At 32.5% G+C, this 21,975-nt stretch overlaps 1 long non-coding RNA gene across 3 annotated transcripts; it reads left to right on the plus strand.

The window, feature by feature from the left end:
• The first annotated feature begins 3,246 nt into the window (after positions 1-3,246).
• On the plus strand, positions 3,247-11,980 carry LOC110935344. 3 transcript variants are annotated; one of them, XR_002589057.2, is made up of 9 exons: positions 3,247-3,359; positions 3,462-3,558; positions 3,854-3,923; positions 3,993-4,049; positions 4,379-4,468; positions 6,104-6,297; positions 11,215-11,341; positions 11,429-11,527; positions 11,619-11,980. It is a non-coding gene; the product is annotated as an uncharacterized LOC110935344 (long non-coding RNA). The 3 variants fall into 3 exon arrangements; XR_004890924.1 differs by having other exon boundaries at positions 3,854-4,049; XR_004890925.1 differs by having other exon boundaries at positions 3,253-3,359; positions 3,488-3,558; positions 3,854-4,049.
• Positions 11,981-21,975: the final 9,995 nt, after the last annotated feature.

A 21,975-nucleotide genomic window follows, 5' to 3' on the forward strand; every position in this document is an offset into this window, starting at 1 on the left:
AATAGTATTATTATTGTTCCAGGTCAAATATATTACTTGGTCAGCAATGTTGGGTCAAAGGATCATGTCAAATATATTACTTGGTCAGCAATCTTGGGACAAAGGATAAAAGTCGTCATCTTGGAACGAGCAGGAATTAAAAATATTAAAGTGACAAGTGCAAAGGTTCTTTTAATTGGCAACCATCTCCATCGTTTACTAATTTGGCTTTATAATTGAGGATTTAATTTCTTTTGATTTTGAATCTCTCTTTTTTAATTTTTGAGAATAATCTTAACCTAACTATCATATCTTAAAAACGCGTCAGAGTCGCTACTAGGCAGAAGAACCCAGTTGAGGAGTATGACAATTTTGGTAGGATAGAAGATCGACATATATGAGACACGTGCCTTCGCTTTTTGGGGGCACGTGTTAGATAGAAGATCTATAAGGCTATGCGGTATGGTGATAGTCCTCTCTTGTAGGATGATCCATCACGTAGGATCCACGTAGGATGGGTGTGAGGATGGAGAAAAGAGGATGGAGGTATGGAAATGAGGGGATGGACCTAAAATGTATATGTATATATTGTATGTATAGGTGTGTGAGAGAGGGGAAGGTGTGGTTTTTGTCTTCATATGGATCGGCTCCAGCGTCCCATACTCGACGCCGAGGACGAAGACGGTAGGGGGGAAATGGTTTTCCAGCGGTGTCGGACCGAGGATGAAGGGGGACGACCCCCCATACCGAGTAGTCTAAGGTTGGAGGGTGTGGTTGAGGCTCATCCTTGGAGGATGACCCGCCACGTAAGCGTCACGTAGATCGGGTGTGAGGATGAGGCAAATATACTACTACAAAACAGAGCTTTAGACGGGGTGATATGGGTTTTAAGACGGTGTTCAACACCGTCTTAAAGTACAGTGGTTTAAAATCATGTCTTATTAGACGGTGTTCAAACTAAACCCCGTCTTTAAATAAATGAACCCCGTCTTTTGATCCAAAATTTACCAAATTTATATTCAAAAAATTATTAAAATTAATACGATTAACACCGTCTTAAAAGGCAAGCTGGAAGGGTTTTTCTTTTTTTTTTTTTTTTTTTGCAGTTTTGTGTCTACTCCAATCCTATCCGAATCAAGCCGATATATACACCATTTCGAACCTTTTCAATCAACTCAACAGACATTCAATTCGGAAATAAACCTGTCAAATTACAATTTATTGCTAAATGTATAACAAACGACATTAAATTTCATACATAAGCTACGTACAATTCTAAAATCTATAAATAAAGCTAAACTAACGGAATACTTAACTCTTGAAAAAAATCCGGCATCAACGTCTTCAACAAGATCTCTATATCATTATCTGTAGCCTCTCCTATGTCGTGCCACATCTAAAGAAAGTAAATATAAAAAGTTACAACAAACATCAACGGTAACTAAAAGCAAATAGTAAAAAAGTTTGGCTTTTAACATCTTCAACAAAGTCATGTATAATTCGCAATGTTTGCTTGTTGACTGTCAAACCTTTTCAGCATAGCTTCTAGCTCAGCCTTTTTTCTTTAACAGTCCTATTCAATTTCTTTTCGTATTTAAAGCAACCATGTTTTTTCAACTTCAAATCTCGCTTTGATGTTTCCATAAGCACTATGTAATTCTAACTTGAAACATAACATTTATCCTATATTGAGTTTGCCCACACATACCTGAGATTGAATTAAGAGCACATGTCGAGAAAATGTGATTTAAATATGCAATTTGTCACAAGCCACCCAGAGTCTTAAAACCTTTAAAATAAAAATTGCCCCTGTACAGAAAGTTTTTTTATTTCTAATTAGGTTCGGGTCGAAATAACAACAAAGTATACGGTACAAATGTTCTGTTGGAAGAAATTTGGTTGATTTCATAATTTTGTTCAGCGATCTTTATACAATAGACAAGTTAGGAGGATCCTTGGTTTCTAGCTTCTTCTGTGTTGGAGGTTGCCTTTACATGTCCTATCACAAAGCCAGATGACCAATTAAGCTATTATATAACACAACTGATGGATTAATCATAAATAAGGTAAGCTCACATTAGGTTCAGGTAGGTAATCAGGCATCATAATTATTTGATCCTAACAGCTGCAGAAGCAAAACTGACACCATGAACCAGTTGATCTTTAGAATTTGATGCTTTTGAAAACAAGCTGGTATTAGAGGCCATTTTATCAATTCCACTGTACTCACATGTGTGCATTTATTATATATCATCATAATATTTTCATCATAAATAAGAATCAATATTTAAACCAATGCCCTTCTGACTATAAAAAAAACAAAAAAACAAAATTTAAAGCATATCTCCTCTCTCTAATATTTCTTGGAGTCTAACCCGCTTAAATGGTCTCTATCATAACAATTATCAAACATATACATTATAATATGTCAAACGTAAACATGTATGATTAAATATTTCTTAGTTAGACCATCAAATAAACAACAAACACTAGTTTGTTAAATTGAACATAGAATAGGGAATTATCATACTAATATCAAAACATAATCAAATATTTGTAGCTTTGTTCTAAATAAAGTAGCCCTTACATTATCATTATGAGCAATTTATGGTAAATGGGAAATGTTGTATAACTGGTCTAGAACAAGTGATTTCAAAGAAATAAACAAACCTAGAACCCGAGTTGAAATTGCAAGTTTTGTGATTGAAACCTGGATTAACCTCTGAATCGTATGAGAACTATCAGATAAACCTATTTACGGGTTCCACGCAATGATTTGTCAGATTAGACGGAGATCACTCTTGTTGGAATTGGATTTGGTTGAATCTGTGAATGAGAATACTCAAAACTCTTGTAACCGTATGCCTTTTTGTTTTAGTATGTTCCCTGTGTGTACGATCGAGAGTATCAGCCCCCCAAAAACAAAAAACTGAACTTCATATATGTGGCCAATTATTAAAATAGTGTGCATGGATTTATAATTCCATCATGGCCCAATTAAAACAGACCAAAAACAAAACTTCATAATATATGGCCGTTTTAAATTGACTTCATATATTAACTTTTGTTTTCAAAATAATCTATACAACCTAATGAAAGCCTTAATTAGGGGACACATGTCACCCATCTAGAGCCTCTATTCCTCATTTTCCCGCCAAAACACAATTCTCTTTGATGCATGGGTCATACGGACCCGTTTTGTAATATGGGTCATAATCACAGGTGCCTATATATTGTTATGACCCAAATAAAAACTTCACTTCTCATATTGCACTAGGGTTTCAGCTTCTTCACTACGCTTCCACCTCCCTCATTCACATTCTGCCTGCCTCCATGAAGAAACCCTAGCCGCCTCCCTATGAAGGAACACCACGAAAAAAGTAAATTAATTTATTCATCTTCTTTTTGTATAATTCAGTTCTAGATCCAAATGAATCAAGTTTTTTTCTTTTTTTTTTTCATCTGCCTTCTGCTCATTCAAGCTCACACTTGGGGGAAGAAATTTTAGGGTTTGTTAAAGGAGATGGTCAGAACTCAGAACGACGGCAATGGATTGGAATTTAGGGTTCTTCGATCTCGGTAAGAAATTCTAGGGTTTCGATCGAAATAACGTTGGGTAAGGAATTATTTGGATCGCTGTCTTTTCTATTTAAGGTTAGGCTAGCGTTGAGAAAATCGTAAATAAGATCACTATCTTCGATCTCTAAAGCTTATGAAACCTAATTCTTTCTCTTTATTTCCTAATTAAATATTGTTTATGGTTGGATGTGCCGATTTATTGTTGATTTTGTTAATATTTCTTTAGATTCTAACTGTTACAATTCTAAATAACAATGGTTATCCAATATTACGGTTGTTGATTCGCATTTCGCAGGTTTTAGGGTTTCGTGTTAACCAGGTAACTTCCTGGTCTGACTCATTTGTGTTTCATCAGGATCCAACAGGTGCTCTCTAACCCTAAAATTGATTGGCCTTTAATCAACATTAAGATTTTGATTTGTTTTTTTATGCAGGACTCAAGGCGCTTAATCTATCTGAATGAACGATTGAGGGAGAAAGCTCTTGAAAAGGTTACTTTTCTAGCCTAATACAATGCTAATTAGAAGATTTAGTTATTTGGTTTATTTAATTTTGTTGTATATATAACATACTGACTTGACTTTGGTAGTAGGTTAGAAGTCAATTTGGATTTAGTAGGGGAAATGTTCAAGTACACAGTGTTTTTAAGAATTATTAAGTTATTGTATGTTACAAGGCAAATGTTTGAAAGAATTATCTTTCTAGATTTATTTTGTTTATTCATGTTGCAAGCTACATTATATAATTTTGGTGTTGATTTGGGCTGTAGTGAAACTCAAAATATTATATTGATCAGTTCGTGTTTGCCCTTCTGTTGTAGAAACCTAAAATCTGGGACATTTTGAAAGCTAATGCATCATTCCAACAAAGCATTAGTGGAAAAACCATCCAATCAGTTGCCAGAATCAAGGTAATAGATAGTGCAATTACTTTAATGTTCTTAATTTTGATTTTACAATATTGTTTTGGTAAATATTATTATCTGTTCTTTGAATAAAAAAGGTGTTTGTATTCATGAAAATAACTTTTCCAAGACATTACGATAAGTAGACATGTATAACTGTAACACATGACACATCCTTTTTGGTTAACTATTTCTTGGCTTTTAAAGGCATTAAATATGATTACATATTGATAATATAGTTAGCCTTACGTATTTGTAGCTGAGATGGAAATTAGAGAGACAACATCATATGAAATGACATCGAGGTTAAAAGTGCGCTTGATCCTTGTGAGTATGATAATGTGACTTTGGGAGGTGACTCAATGCAGCAATATCGAGATATTGAAACTGATAGTGAGGTAGAGTACCCAATATATTGTGTTAATCTATGACTGACCCACTACATGGATGCAAGGGTCAAAAGTTTTGATTCAATTGTCCAATACATATACATGACTGACCCACTATATGGATCCATTTATTACGGTCATAATTTCTCTTTTTGAAGTCTATTTGCAATTTATACATTACTATAATTTTATTATATAAAATAATCATCATACAACCGTGAAACCATCCGAACCGGTCATCGGTTTGATTTCACGGTCGGTTTTTTTAAACTTTTGGTCGGTTGGTTTCAAAAGTTTAAGGCCGTAGTGAACAGTTCGGTTTACAATTTATACCCAAAACCTGTCGTAAAAACCGGACCAAACTGTATCTTTAACTATATTGTTGGAATGTATGAATTTATTGTATTGATTCTTATATACTATTTTTTTTTTCAAACGAGAATGTCTCAAATGGAATCCATTTTATGTAATAACTTTCTGGTTAAAATAATCATATGGATATGGATGTCTATTAAGTGCTGCTTAGGATCTTAACTTTCTGTTATGGTAGTTAAGAAGGTTATTGCACAATTTAATGTAAAATGCAAACTGAAGATTTTAACATTGAAATAAGCTAAAGGCAATTAATTATATGGGAGCACTAACAGAAGGGGCAATTACCACATGTAAGCATTACAAGAAAAGCTATATGTATGAAGAATGATCAACAAGAATTGGCCGGAATTGGAAGGGATTCTTTGTTCAATCATTTAAAAATATGCGTGGAAAGAAACAGAAGATCATGGACCTCTTTTATAATTTTAGTTTATGCATTTTATATAGAGGGCCAAACAAAGCTCAAAACCGTAAAATCAAAACGAAACCAAACCGTTAGCAACGATTTGGCTTGGTTCGGTTTTAAATTTGAACGGTTCGGTTTTGGTTTTCAATATTCAAAAACCATTACTAACGGTTTGGCTCACGATTTGACCTAAAAACCGTCAAAACCAGACCGTGAACACCCCTAACCATTCTGGTAACAGAGGGTTACGTGGTGTACTGTCTTTACCCGACTGTCCCTTTTCAGTGGCCTAGCACATGCTGGTAAAATTGCAGTCGGGATATTCATAATTATATTTACCTATAAAAGAAGACAAGGTAGCGATTAGAACTTTGCTCTTCCTCCCAAGTTAGTGTCTTAAGTTGAATTTCTTCGACTCTCATGGTTTCTGTATTTGAAAAATGGTCTCTTTTGACATGTATTTTTTTTCAGCTCTTGCTGCAGAGAAAAAAAATTATTTGACGCAAAAGTCGTTAATGGCTCTTGAAATGGAGAGCCAACAAGCCACCGAGTTCATTCCCGAGTTAGAGTTCACATTTACTTATCCCTTTTAGTCGAAGAAAGCAGTGCAGGTTGCGAGTCTAGCCAACAAGTGACTTTGAAGCTAATCATCAATAGAATGCTAGGTAGTATCATTTCTCTATATAAGCATATTTTTGCATCCATATATACTATTGCACATTACATTTCTTGAAATTAATTAATTGTTGAATCACATTTTTTTCGAAACATGAACTTTATTAGAATCCACCACACAACATGGATCTAAGGGTAAGGACAGGGTTGCCAACAAGAAAAACTATACAAGATTAAAACGACCTGACTATTAAGTAATTCATTCATTTAAAGGGACTGGGGTATAACTCTTATCGACATTTTAAGTCCACTGTTCTAAAAATCGATATTAGATTTTGGAGTTTGATTTTATAATCTTACACATATCAATCTTTTCATTCTGACCAAAATCTTGGAAAAGGGGCTGAAATAAAATGATAATTCGCCACATGCTATCTTATTCATGATATAATCCGCTCTTGATATTATAAGTTTTTCCCTCTTAATTTCCGGTTTTATTCACACATGCCTCGAGCGCTTTGTAACTTCTGTTATATTATATAACCCTACAAAAAGTAACTTGAGGTGTCTTAGAGTAACTCAAAAGTTGTGTCTCTTTACACATAACCCTTAACTAATACTCTTGCCTTAATAAACACATAACCCAAACCAACATGTCTCAATATACACACCCACTAATTATTACCTCCCAAACCAACATGTCCCAATATACACACCCCTTGAATAATACATTTGAATTAGTTAACACTTTTTTATGCTTATATATAACCCTACATTACATCACACCCTTAACTATTACCCATCCCTTAGGTTGCCTTATTCACATCATCGCATCCTTTCATAAAAGCCACCCATTCAAAATTTAACATACATCGATTCATTCAAAATGGAATAATATGCTTATAATAACTGATAACCAAACCGATGCGTCAATTAAACAAACCGACAACATTAAAATGAACATATACAAAGGCAATTGATGTTTTGTTTAAAACACTAAAATGAAATATTATATTAATAAACTACAAAACTAAAATTAATAAACTATGAACGCACATTATCAACAGAAATTAGAAGAAACATAATGAACGGAATTCGGATTTGAGTCGATGAACAAATTAACCGTCAAAAAAGTTACGAATATTGCTTTGTTATTTTTTTCAGAAGGTGACGTACAGAAATGCCCTTGAAGTCAAAACGACATGCCCCTACTATTATGTCGATTGTCGGATAACCGTCATCAAAATCCAATCAACCGGTGTGGATACACCAAATGAAACCGCCACAAACATTTAACTATTGGCGTCGCTTCATCACAGTTACCGACCAAACCGAGGCGTCTCCTCCTATCACTACTGTTTCCCGTCGTTCGCCATATATTCATCACTCTATATAACCATCGCCACAACCACAAAATCCACCGCTCATGTGAAATTTTGTTCTCCTTCCACGCCCCGAATACATTTTTTGGCTTTCTCCCCTCAATAAGTCTATCCCATTTGTCTTCATTTTTCTCACTTTCGAATTCATTCCACAGGTTTGTGTTTGTGTTTTTATATTTCTTTGATTGATTTTCGATTGCCTCATCCCTTCTTTGTTCATCGGGTTGGAGATTGCAGATGAAAACGAAACGATCACCGTTGGGAAGGCGTTTGGAATTGGGAACCGTAGATCTGAGGAAGACGGCGATAGGCGTGTCATTGTGAGAGACGGCCAAAACAATGTGCGGTCGTTGGAGATTTTACTTTCGTTGATTGCTTCGTCGTCTCTGACTTCCACTGTAATTTCAATCGCTAAAATGTCTGGTACTCCGGTGGCTGTGGTGGATATGTTGGTGAAGGGATGAGATGGGGGAGAACACAAATGGTGGCGGTTGTTGTTGTTGATTCAACCTTCTCCCATACATTAAACTTAATTGAAGTTTCCGAAAAAACAATGTTTTTTAAATTTTGTTGTTGTCTTCAAATATGTTATTATTATTATTATTATTATTATTATTATTATTATTATTATTATTATTATTATTATTATTATTATTATTATTATAATTATTATTATTACCATATTATAAATTATCAACATTGTTAGGCTATATATTGTTGTAATTAATGCATAGGGAGTTTTTCAAAAAAATTAATTGATTTTTCACTTCAAACCCAAAAGTTTTTATCTTTTGTAGTTTAACCCCTTTGATTATTTTACATTTGACCCAAAGCTTTTTATTTTTTGCAATTTAACCCTAACACTTTTTTATTTTCACCTTGGGTCACCATACTTTTTATATTTCGCAAGTTTTCGTTTTACGTTTCCTTTTAAATTTTGCGAGTTAACACGCCACAACGTATGTGTGGGGTTCAACATTTTTTTGGTCTATTTTCCCATTTGACAGGTCCGTTGTAACGCGTCTATTTTTCCCCGTTTGATAGATTCGTAGCAACATGCGGGTCGTAGATCGAGTTAGTTATTTTTTTCTACGTTTTTACAATTCAGTCTAATTTCTTCGCATTAACACGCCACAACGAGCGTGTGTGGTTCAACTTTTTTACGTATGCTTTTCGTTCGGTGTTATTTTTCTTTTTCTGTATTTTATTAATACGAGCATTTCTGATGTTGGTGGTCGTTAGCAGTGGTGTGACATTGGTGCTACTTTGCGCGGTTTTACGAACTTTTTTAACATATTAATTTTTTACTAATAATTTGTTTAGAATTTACCCTATACTTCCTTTACTTAAAAAACAAATTATTTACGTGCATATTTTTATGTACGTGTTTGTATAAATTTGATTTTCTCTACGTTTAGACGTAAACATTTTCCGGAAACGAGTTACCTCAAATATAATATATTTTCTTAAAAAAAAAAAATAATTTTTACGTGCATATCTTTACGTACGTTTTGGTATAAATTAGAGTTAGTCAACGATTCGACGTAAAATTTTTTGGGAAACGAGTCAGGTCAAATAATATGTTTTCGTGCTTATTTTATGGATGTTTCGAAATTTTGTTTCAAACTGAGTGGAGTCGAACTGTGGTTTCCTTTTTATTTTTTATTTTTTATTTTTTCAAAAGCTCTAATTAATCGCTTTTGGTTACACGTGTCAGTTTTTTCCTTTATACCCGTTACATTTTCTGTGTATGAATCGGGTCATATACACGTGTTAGTATTTTCTTTTATACCCGTTATGTTTTCTATGTACGAGTCGGGTCACATATAATACGTTATGATTGTACGTTATAAACTCGATTTACTTTACGTTTTGATACAATCGCAATGCATAGGTTACATTGAGTTCAATTGAATACGTCAAAATGAGTGTTTTCATATGGTTAACGCATCGCATACCGATTGAACTAATCGATTCGATGTTTATGATGTACCGCGTCGCAACGCGCGCGGCTGTTATTACTCTTACTAGTTATTATTTAATTTAGTCATTATGATGTAGCATGTATATAACTTCATTTTCGCCATTGCATTCAATGAAATGTGTAATTTTTTGGTTTATTTTAATATTTTTAATTCTAAAAATTAGTTATCATCAAGTAGCATGTACGTAATTTGGTGGAATGGATGTGAATGCTTTTAAAAAAAAGGGGTTTTTACATATTTCCCCCTCCTAAGAAGCCTTATTACATATTTTCCCAAACTTTAAATTTAATTACATATTTCCCCTTCCTAAAGAAACCTTATTACATATTTCCCCTTACTAAAGAAACCTTATTACATATTTCTCCAATCCCTAAATTTAATTACATATTTCACCTTTCTAAACCTCATATATTACATATTTATCCATTTCATTAAAAAACTCTTATAGAATTACTATTTTAACCTTAATGAGTTTATTAAATGATTAATTACATATTTCTCATTCTAATAAAATCAAATACATAAAAAATATAACATTAAAAATATGTTTTTTTTTTGCTTTTTTTTATTTTAACTCTTTATTAAATTTGAATTTAATATTTTTCGTTGGAACCATCTAGAAGTTTATTTTCACATTTAATTTAGAAAAAAACAAACAAACTCTAGTCGATTCAAGTACAACTGAACTATGTAACTTGAATTTAATCAATTTGGTAGAACCCTACAGATTCCTAACTCGAATAAAAAAAAAGAGATAATTTGATTTCAAATTTTAATTAGTAAACAACTAATATAACCCAGCAAACCAAAAATCAAATTTGCGTCTCGTCCCGATTCCGATTTATATTCAATTTACACAAGGAATAAACTTAAAAAGCAAAAGAAAAAAAAACATATTGTTAATCTTATAATTTTTTTAATAGATTTTATTTGAATGGGAAATATATATTTAGTTATTTAATAAACTCATTAAGGGTAAAATAGTAACTATATATGAGTATTTTAAAGAAATGGACAAAAATGTAATATATGTGCTTTAGCAAGGTGAAATATGTAATTAAATTAAGGGATTGGGGAAATATGTAATAAGCCTTCTTTAGGAAGGGGAAATATGTAATTAAATTTAGGGATTGGGGAAATATGTAATAAGGCTTCTTAGGAGGGGGAAATATGTAAAAATCCCTAAAAAAAGTTTTGTATGCTAGAAATAAAAAATAAAGTTGGTCAACCATCATCTCATCAAATACACAATTTCTTAAACTTTACAAAAAAAAATGTCATAATATTTTGGTCATGGTCATTGAACAGGAAAACCAAACATTAATTGTGACAAAATAAACGATAGCATTTTTTGGTGTGACTGAAACTGAAAATAATTTTTTAACTAATGTGCTTTAGTATAGTGTTGTAAGCTAGAGGTTAGGCAAAATGAAAAGAATGTGCTTGAACTTAAAAAAATCCGCATCTCATATAATGATACCAAATACATTCATAATCAACATCCCGCTGCAACGCGCGGGTAAGCGCTCACTTGTTTATCTACAATATTCAACAATTTAATATACAATATTAATATGCATATGTTTTTATGTTATTGTAGTGTATTTCGATCAATATTGTTAGGCTGGCTGGAGTTGAAGATTTACTAATTTTGGCTATCAAAACAGCTGAACAAGAGGTTAAGTGGCAGATAGGTTTCGTGTTAAATGTTCTAGGTCACACAATAGGTATTTTTTGCTGTCAAGTTTGACCAGAAAATTTACATATTTTTAATCTATATTATAATGTTTTAATCTATATTTTTTGCTATCAAGTTTGACCAGAAAATTTATAATGTTTTGCTATCCATGGACTTTCACCAACAGTGAAGTGAGGTATCATACAATTTATTTCCAAAGTTAGGTCATCTGAGGGTATTGCTGATAAGTAAAGGCTTGCACTTATGAAAATACTATGGTATATAAAGAATAATTTGTGTATCTTAAATTGTTGATTTTGTTATAGTTAGATGCTGGAAAAATGGTACTCTCTTCTTAGTGGAGGAAGTGGTTGATCCAAATAATACGTCTCGAAAATTTCTAGAGCACTTGATTGGTGGAGAAAGCGCATTACTTCGTGGAGGTTTTTGGTTGATATGGAGAATAACAGGGAGAATGTAAAGTAACCGAAAAGAGCGTATAAGGTCGAAGCAAAAGATGCAAGCGAACCGTTTTTGAAAGTCCATGGACGTCTATAGATCTTTTACATTTGGTTATGAGTTCATATGCTTTCATTATTCGCTTTTAGACCTGGGTCGAAATTACCAAGTAGTTTTCAAGTTGAAAGATTCTTTTCAAACGAGATAATGTATTTCCTTCATTTACTTATCTTTTCGGTTTTGTTAGATCTATAGTACGATGCTTCGTTGTATTTTAATCTTCAACTTCAGATTTCCATAATAAGTCCATACGTGTTTCTTTATGATCAGTGTAAACGTAGTTTTTTTTATAAAAATAAGAAAAATATCATTTCTCAACATCGCGAAATTCGCGGGTATTAGCACTAGTTAATCCAATAAATTGTTAATATAACAATCCAATTGTTAACTACAAGGCCCATGTAAATTAATTACATAACAAACTCAAATAATATTAGGATTAAATCGAGCCCGCACTCCCGCGTCACCTAACTCGTTTAGTCTCTAACATTATTTCCTCGATCAACGAGTTAATCTAATACCCTAAAATCCGTTGATAACAATCCAATTGTTAACTACATGGCCCATGTAAATTAATTACATAACAAACTCAAATAGTATTAGGATTAAATTGAGCCCGCACTCCCGCGTCACCTAACTCGTTTAGTCTCTAACATTATTTCCTCGATCAACGAGTTAAGCTCAGATCTAACAAAAACTCAACAGATATCACCCCATTCATGATTAATTCTCTAATCATACTATGTCTAACACCTTAGTGTCTAGACTTCCCATTGTACACTTGACTATATGCCTTAGCCAATGTAGCTGCACTATCACACCTGATAGAGATTGGTGATATCGGTTTCGACCATAATGGAATCTCATAGATTAAATTTCTGAGCCACTCCGCTTCTTTACCAGCTGCAGCTAAAGCCACAAACTCATATTCCATAGTTGAGTCAGTGATGCAAGTTTGTTTCTTTGAAGCCCAGGAGATAGCACCTCCACCAAGTAAGAACACCCATCCACTTGTGGAGGAATGATCTTCCTTATTGTTTATCCAACTTGCATCAGAGTACCCTTCTATAACTGAAGGAAAACCTGAATAGCATAAACCAAAGTGCATGGTTCCTTTTAGGTACTTAAGTAGTCTGTTCACTGCTTGCCAGTGTTGAGCGCTAGGGTTACTAGTAAATCTGCTCAACTTACCCACAGCATAAGCTATGTCAGGCCTTGTGCTAATCATAACATACATCAAGCATCCAATGACCTTAGAATACTCTAACTGTGAAACCGAATCACCAGAATTGGGCATCAACCGGATGCTAGGATCTAGAGGAGTGCTCACAAGAGAACAATTATAATGATTGAATTTCTTCAACACTTTCACAATGTAATGAGACTGTGTCATGGTTATACCATTGTTACTCATTTTAATCCTTATTCCAAGGATCACATCCGCCTCCCCCATATTCTTCATTTCAAAATTCGAAGACAACAATTTCTTTGTCTTATCAACCTGATCTTGGTCAGTGCCAAAGATCAACATATCATCTACATACAGACAAATAATCACTCCTTTACTAGAAGATTCAAATCTACTGTAGACACACTTATCAGCCTGGTTTAGAAGAAAACCATGAGATAAGATCACGTCATCAAATTTTTGATGCCACTGCTTAGGTGCTTGTTTCAAACCATATAATGATTTGATGAGTTTACACACCTTGTGCTCTTGTCCAGGTAATATAAAACCCTCAGGTTGTTTCATGTATACCTCTTCATCCAATTCACCATTCAAGAACGCGGTCTTGACATCCATTTGGTGAATTACCAAGTTATGAATTGATGCAAGAGCTAATAGAAGTCTTATGGTGGAAATTCTTGCAACAGGAGCATGTGTATCAAAGAAATATATTCCTTCCTTTTGTCTAAAGCCTTGGATAACCAACCTGGCTTTAAACTTATCTATGCTACCATCAACTTTCATCTTTCTTTTAAAAATCCATTTGCAACCCAAAGGTTTGCAACCAGGAGGCAAATCAGTCAATTTCCATGTATTATTATGCATGATAGAATCCATCTCATCTTGGATGGCTTCTTTCCAGAAAGCAACATCCCTAGATGCCATTGCCTGACTGTATGTCTTAGGGTCCTCCTCAATATTGAAACAATTTTGATACTGATGTTCAACCCCATTCCTGGTTCCTTCCATCAAATAAAGATGAAAGTCAGAGCCAAAAGACTTGGCTTTCCTGACCCTAGTACCCTTCCTAGGTTCGGTACTAGTAGATGGTACATCTTTGGTACCAACAGAGTTATTACCAAACTTAGTTACAACTGATGTTTTCAAACTATAAGGCATGTCCTTTAGTCTAGGCACAGAAGAAAATCTATCCTCATTGCCAAAATCAGCAGTTCTTGACTCAATCACAGTGTGAACAGAAACATAGTCATTTGGTTCTGTGACATAGAACCTATGAATAGGGAATGCTCACCATACCCAATAAAGATGCAATCAATGTCTCTTTCGCCTATGTTTCTCAATTTTGGTTCAGTTAGCTTTACAACAGCTCTACAACCCCAAACTCTAAGATGACTTAAGTTTGGTGCCTTTTTGTACCAGAGTTCATGTGGGGTTACTTTGGACTTTTTATTGGGAACTCTATTCAACAAATAACAGGCTGTTAACATAGCCTCACCCCAAAATCCTTCACTTAACCCAGAATAGGATAACATGGAATTAACCATTTCTTTCAAAGTCCTATTCTTCCTCTCTGATACACCATTTTGTTGTGGTGCATAGGGAGCAGTGGTTTGATGTATTATACCAGTAGACTGAAAGTAAACTGGATCATAATACTCTCCACCTCTATCAGTGCGAAGGTTCTTTATCAGACAACTTTGATGTCGCTCTACCTCTTGTTTATAAATTTTGAATTTATCAAGAGCTTCATCTTTTGAATGCAATAAATAGATATAACAAAACCTAGAGGCATCATCAATAAAAGTAACCGCATACTTTTTATTTCCAAGTGAGGGCATACTATGAAAGTCACATAAATCAGAATGAATTAATTCTAATACCTTAGAATCCCTTTTAACATCTTTAAACGGTTTCCTAGTAATTTTAGTCAACTTACAAGTATGACATTTACTAGAGTTTTGCATGTCAAAGGCAGGTATTAGGCTCATTTTAGACATATCTTTCATCCTGTAATAATTAACATGTTCTAATCTAGCATGCCATAGACGTGAATGATTCTCAACATTACTAGAAGATATAGATGCCATCCATACAGATTCAATAGCAGACGGGACATTAATATTAAGCATGAACATACCATTACATCATTATCCAAATCCAACAAAGGTTCCATGTCGGGACAAGATAAACTTATCCGACTCAATGACCTGTTTATAACCACAATTGTTTAATATAATTCCAGATAAGAGATTCTTTCGAATCCCCGGTACATACAACACATTATCTAACAATAAGTGTTTTCCAGACGTGAATACAAGTCTAACTTTTCCAACTCCTTTGATGGGCTCGGTTGCAACATTTCCCATCCTTAGTACAGATCCATCTTCAATTGGTTCAAATTCCTCAAACCATTTGAGATCCTTGCAAACGTGACTCGTAGCACCCGAGTCAACCCACATGCAAGCATATGATCTTGTACATAAAAGGATTCAGAAATGAACGATACATAATTCTCAACCAAATTATGTTTAAAAACCATTGGACTTTTTGAGTCCAATAACAAACCCGAAGACCGGGTTTCATTTATTTCATACCCCAATGGGATTTTTCCGACTTGTACACTTCTTGTGTTGGTACCATCACAGCTAATAGGCTGCACCTTTGTATTGAATTTGTTTGATTCAAAATTATTACTTTTTATTTGTTTATTATTCAAATCACAAAATAAATTTTGTTTCTTTAAATCAAATCCAATTTTTGTGTTTTGTGAATAATTACAATGTCCCGAATGACTAAGTGAATCAACTACAAAACTCATAGGTTTTGTCAAACTTAAATTGGAACTAGTAATCCTACCTTGTGAAGCATTCATATCTTTCAACCCACTTGGACCCGCTAAGTTAGCTTTGTTTCCACTAGTAATCTTCACACGACAATCTTTCTTAAAATGTCCTGGTTTGCCACATCTCTAACAACCTCCTTTTGGTTTCTTGTTGAAATTAATATCGTCCGAGTTAAACTTTCTTTTATTTCCCATCAACTTTTCTAATTTAGTAAACTTACTAGAAATATTACCAACCTATACACCGTGGCTATACGAACCAATGACTGGCTTTGAATTTGTTGATGATAAAAAAAGACGAATCAAAATTCAAGAAAATAAAGCCAATACTATTAATAGGTCCTGAATTCCAATAATTTAATCCATAAATTCCAAGATCCTAAAATCAACCTTCTTTTTTTTTTTTCAATTACAACCGTGAACTTGTAAATTCCAAATCCAATCTTTGCAACCAAAAATTCAATTTTAAATATAAAGCAATAGATTCAATCCCCAAAACAAATAATGATTTAATTATTAAAAGTTAAACTTTGCAAATTAGGGTTCTCAGAAAAACCACAGACTAAAATTCACGGCTAGAAAATCAAAACTTATGAACCTATAGTTCTAAAATTAAACTTGTGAAATCACGATAAACAAACCCAAATTAATTACTAGAACATGTGAATTAGGGTTAGTTCACAAACTACAGAACAGAAAAATATTCACTGTATAATATTTTTCAAACTTGAAATCACAACCAAACCAATGACCAAATGTAACCCGCAAATAGGTTTATCTTTGTTGTATAACTGGTCTAGAACAAGTGATTTCAAAGAAATAAACAAATCTGGAACCCGAATTGAAATTGCAAGTTTTGTGATTGAAACCTGGATTAACCTCTGAATCGTATGAGAACTATTAGATAAACCGATTTGCGGATTACACGCAATGATTTATCGGATTAGACAGAGATCACTCTTGTTGGAATTGGATTTGGTTGAATCTGTGAATGAGAATACTCAAAACTCTTGTAACCGTATGCCTTTTTGTTTTAGTATGTTCTCTGTGTGTACGATCGAGAGTACCAGCCCCCAAAAAACAAAAAACTGAACTTCATATATGTGGCCAATTATTAAAATAGTGTGCATGGATTTATAATTCCATCATGGCCCAATTAAAACAGACCAAAAACAAAACTTCATAATATATGGTCGTTTTAAATTGACTTCATATATTAACTTTTGTTTCCAAAATAATTAATCCAATAAATATATCTAATAAAGCAAACCATTAGGGGACACATGTCACCCAATGGTTGATGCCAAATAAGAAGCCATGTCATCATCCATGTGGCACACTTCATAGTTGAGGATTGAATGTAGCTTCTTTGGTAAGTTTTTAATCTCTCTCTCTCTCATCAATCATTTGCACTACCGTTTCAACCAGGATTAGAGAAGGCTTCTATTGTACGCTTCATTATACTCTCTCTCTCTATATTTCTCAATCATCGTTCCTCTCCTCAAACAAAACCCTAATCTGCCTCCAGGATCTCAATATGTCTCTTCTGGATCTCAGTCAACAATCGACGGTAATGTCCGAATCGTTGATCTTTTTTTTATGTTTGAGTTTGAATAGTTTGCCCTAATCGGTTTTGTTATGTATTGATTAATGTTATTTGAAGATCGATATCAGATTTCCAAAGCATATTCAAAGACCATCCAAATCAAAGGTATCAAAATCTTATTCTTGATGTTTTAGTTTAGATCTTCTTTGTAAAATTTTGATTTTAAACAATCAGTGTGTTTCATCGATTAGGTTAAACTTAAATGATATTATTTTATGATAGCCGAATCTTCTCCACTTCTCTCATCCCAATCATTGTTGCAAATGCTCAAGAACGATTCTTGCATATCATCAAGAACTATCCACATAATCAAAGGTAAGCACTTCAGTTTCTTATTTGTCATCTCTTTTTTTGTTCTTATTAATTTAATTTGTTTCCCAACCGTATTTTGTTTTGATCAGTTAGGTTAAGGTTGAAGCATAGATGTTTATATTCAACTTTTAAAATATGTGTTTTTGTTTGGATTTGATTTGATTCCATATCTATGTTATGATGATTTGTAATTATTATTTTATTTTTAATATTTGAAAGTTGAAACGCTTCTTCACAGAAGCATAAATTTTAGGTTTTTTTTTCAAGATTTTTGATGTAAAAGATAATGATATGATGTTTCCTTAGAAAGTAGTTTTTCTTTTTTTTTAAGAAATCATTTTTTTTGTTTGTTTGGATTGGTGTTGATAGTTAAAATTATGTTTCATTATGTTTGCAGGTTATTATTAAGAAAATATCATTTATCATTTTCAGGCGTTTAGAGAACCCGACCTGGTCAGTTGCATCAAAATTCTCTGCTCCATTCCCTTTTCTTCATCCAAATCCTAATGCTGATTTGAGTATATATGCAGCGCTCTGTTTTGTTCCGTTTTGTTAGCAATTTACATCTTGCTATCTGAGGTTGGGTATGTAAGGCTCAATTGTGGAGACGATCCACTCCACTGTAAGAATTTCCAGTCTTTCTTAGTTAGTTGTTCATCAATTTGTCTCATGCTCCTGTTGTAAATTCCATTAAATATACCTCTAAGATGATTATTAGGATCAATTACTAATAATTAATTTCTATTTATATCCTCTAAAACGATTTTTGTATTATCAATTTATGTTTCATTAGGCTTGATTTAAGTTGAATTTGTCGAATCAATTTAGGGGTTTTAGAGAATACTATTGTTTCTGGTAGATGGGAGCAATTTAAGTTCTTAAGCAGATTTAGATCGCTTATTTCAAAACTCATTGTTCTTGTGTTTTTATTGCCTTTTTGCCGTGATTCGTTTTGTTAATGTATGTTATATGTTATGTTTTCTCATTCATTTGTTCATATATCATCAATCTGTTTTGACCTGATTCCGTCTCTTTATCTATGTGTTTGTTATCGATAATTTTAGTTTTGATATTTTTAACACATTTTGTTTAAAAGTTTGCCTTGTGGATGTTCATGGTATGTTTGATATTAATGGATCTATTTTGAAAACCCTTTCAATCTACTGATGTGCAGGGGGGTCTCATGGTTCGTTTCATGGCACCCTTATAGTGATACCATCTTGGAATTCTATCTTCTGATTCAGCTTTCATTTCTACACTCTGACCAACACTTAGGTTCAGTTTTCACATCTTATTATTACGTTTTTAGTAGTAATTTGTGAGTGTATCATTTTTTGTAGGTTTTATTATTTTTCTTCGGCTATTGAGCAATTGGAGCAAGAGTATCATTCATAACCAGTTACACGTGAATGTGAACAACTAGGATTTAGTCTCCGACCGTGATGCACCTTTAATTACTAAACAAAATTGAAATTGATTATATAGGTATTATCATTGATCATTCATCTATATAAAAACCTAAACAAAATTGAATTTGAAATTGAAGTTGCTTAGTGATCATATAGGTATTATAAGGATCTTGATTGTATTTTTGATGGTTTGATTGCTATTTTGATGGTTTGGTATCCATATTGTTCTTGATTTGATATTGTGATAGCATCTTTAATTTTTGCTAAAATGGCACATTTTGAGTTCTTTTTTTTCTTTTTTTTCAAGCCAGGTATTGTAATATGTTCCAAATTAGGTGACTTTTAATTATGTAATTTGTTAGACAATTTGTATCAAGTTTATGGATTATCTGATTAGCTAAATTTGTTTGTTAACAACCTAAAGTTGCAAGCTATGAATCCTAATCTGTCAGTAAGCATAATTCTTGATTTTTTTCTTTCTAGTTTCTTGAAGTTACCAACACGGTATACGATCGTCATCCTTTCCTCCATCACCGAATCTTTCACTCCGATTTGTTCATGAACTTTGAGATACGGTTCTAACTCTTAAGTAATATTTATTGCTAATTTTGTTAATATTTATTTCAATTCTAACTGTTTCGTTAGGGTTTTCTTTGATCCCTTGCTCAATATGTTATGTTTTCATTGGTTTCTACTAGAATGTATTTGATTTTTCAAAGTTGCTAATAATTTTGATTCAAAAGTATCTTTTTCTGAATTTTATGTTTTCATGTATGGTATACATTTTCATTTGTTATTGTACTTTTAATATTGTTTTATTGAAATAACGGTTTTGACTAAAATTATAATCATTTATTTCCAAATTTAATAGATCTTCGGCTTAATTTACTCTTATTTCTGTTAACATATGTTAAGACTTTACTAAATAATTTATTTCATTACGTATGTTTAGGATGATTTAATATTTTCCATATATATGGTATGTAATTTCAATTATTGTACTTTTAATATTTTAGTTAATTATTTATATTTTTATCAAAATAACCTTTTGACTAAAATTATAATCATTTAATTCCAATTACAATCTTTTAATTCCAAATTCAATGAAAATCAAACTCTTTTTGTGTCAACAAAAATTTGACATGTAACTTATTTCATTTCATATAATATTTATATAATATTTAGTAAAGTTTTTATTTTGTAAAGTCAACAACAATTAACAATTTATGATATTTTAACTCACCTAATTTCCTTGAGTCATACCACATATTATTATGGTAATTATTATTTATTTTTTGTAAAATTTGTACTAATATAACACATAGATCGGAAGCCTACATTAGTTGTATAGACTTAATAGATAAAATAAAAATTATCGTAACACAAAATATATGGAAAAAATACAAATAGAAAATAAGGATCATGAAGTTTCATAATGAAAGAGGTGTATACTTTAAGGTGCCAATTCAACGGTCAACATAGTACACCTAACAAATATATAATTAAATAACCAAGTCCATATAGGTATTATAAGGATATGGGGAAGGTTATTTTGGTACAATTCTACGTCAACCTTTTAATTTGTGAGTATAGAGTCTATAGACAATGTAGCATATTATATCTACTTTACCGTTTATGTTATTGAACATGAATTTGTTTATAGAACTTTAATGCTTATATCATTATTGTCATAAACACATAATAACCACTTTGTACTACAGCGTATCGTATGCATCTATATATATATATATATATATATATATATATTTAGTTTAGTTACATGCTGGTGTAATGGCTTAAATAGTCAAATACGAATAGGTAATTACTGCTTGACTAAATAAGAACGGGCCATGCTATATACACACATAAGCAATATGTATGCAATATGTATGGTGTGTAGAAGAATATATAGAAGAATTGAATAGTAACGCTATCCGTAACATAATCACCACATATTTGCAGATTACAAACCTTTGCCATTAATACTATTTTACCAAGTTAATTGAGTTTGAAATGTGGTGAAAAATTATTTTGCTCAGGTTTAAATGGGTTGATTGGATTGGTCCAACCGACCAAGGAAATATATATTATAAAATTTAAACTCAAAATTAAAAAAAAAAAGTTTAGAAAATCAAATAAAAACCATGAGTATCATGAAAATGTTATTAAGGAGCATCACGAAAATGTTATTAAGGAGTATTTTTTGTTGCAAGGCCTCAGGTGTAGGTGTTAATGAAGATTAATCACAATTTCATTATTTTTTTAAACTGACATGTAAGGCGAAGATTTGAGGTGTATTATATGGAAAGTAAACAAATGAGAGAATGAAAATAGTAGTATAAAAATGGAAATGGTTTTTACATGGGTCTTATTTATTAAAAAAAATAGTTTCAGTTTGAGTTTGTTTTTAACTTTGCTGATTGCATTTACCGATGGCAAACGTCTTTATCGAAAGAATATTTTTGACGCTTCTATCAAAGTTTTGGTTTTGGTCATTCCCACATGTTTTGATCAAGATTTTTTTTTTTTTTTGTGTTTGTGTGTTCAAGAAACAGCCACCAACATGTATTTTGACTATCTATCCTTCTCTCAGGTACCTTCAACTACATTTTGATCTAGATATTTGTTGTGAGTTGTTCTTATTTTGTAAGTTTTTTTGTCATTTAAAATGTGATATCCTTTTCAGTGTGATTTGATACATCATACAGGTCAAATGGGTAATTTTGGGAGGTCAAAATGGGTTGGGTTGCTTAACTGCACCAGGGGCACCCCTATACTTGAGCAATGGCCACGCACTTTATTTTAT

The sequence above is a fragment of the Helianthus annuus genome, chromosome 4 (assembly GCF_002127325.2).
Source record: "Helianthus annuus cultivar XRQ/B chromosome 4, HanXRQr2.0-SUNRISE, whole genome shotgun sequence".
In the NCBI taxonomy this organism is placed as follows: Eukaryota; Viridiplantae; Streptophyta; class Magnoliopsida; order Asterales; family Asteraceae; genus Helianthus; species Helianthus annuus.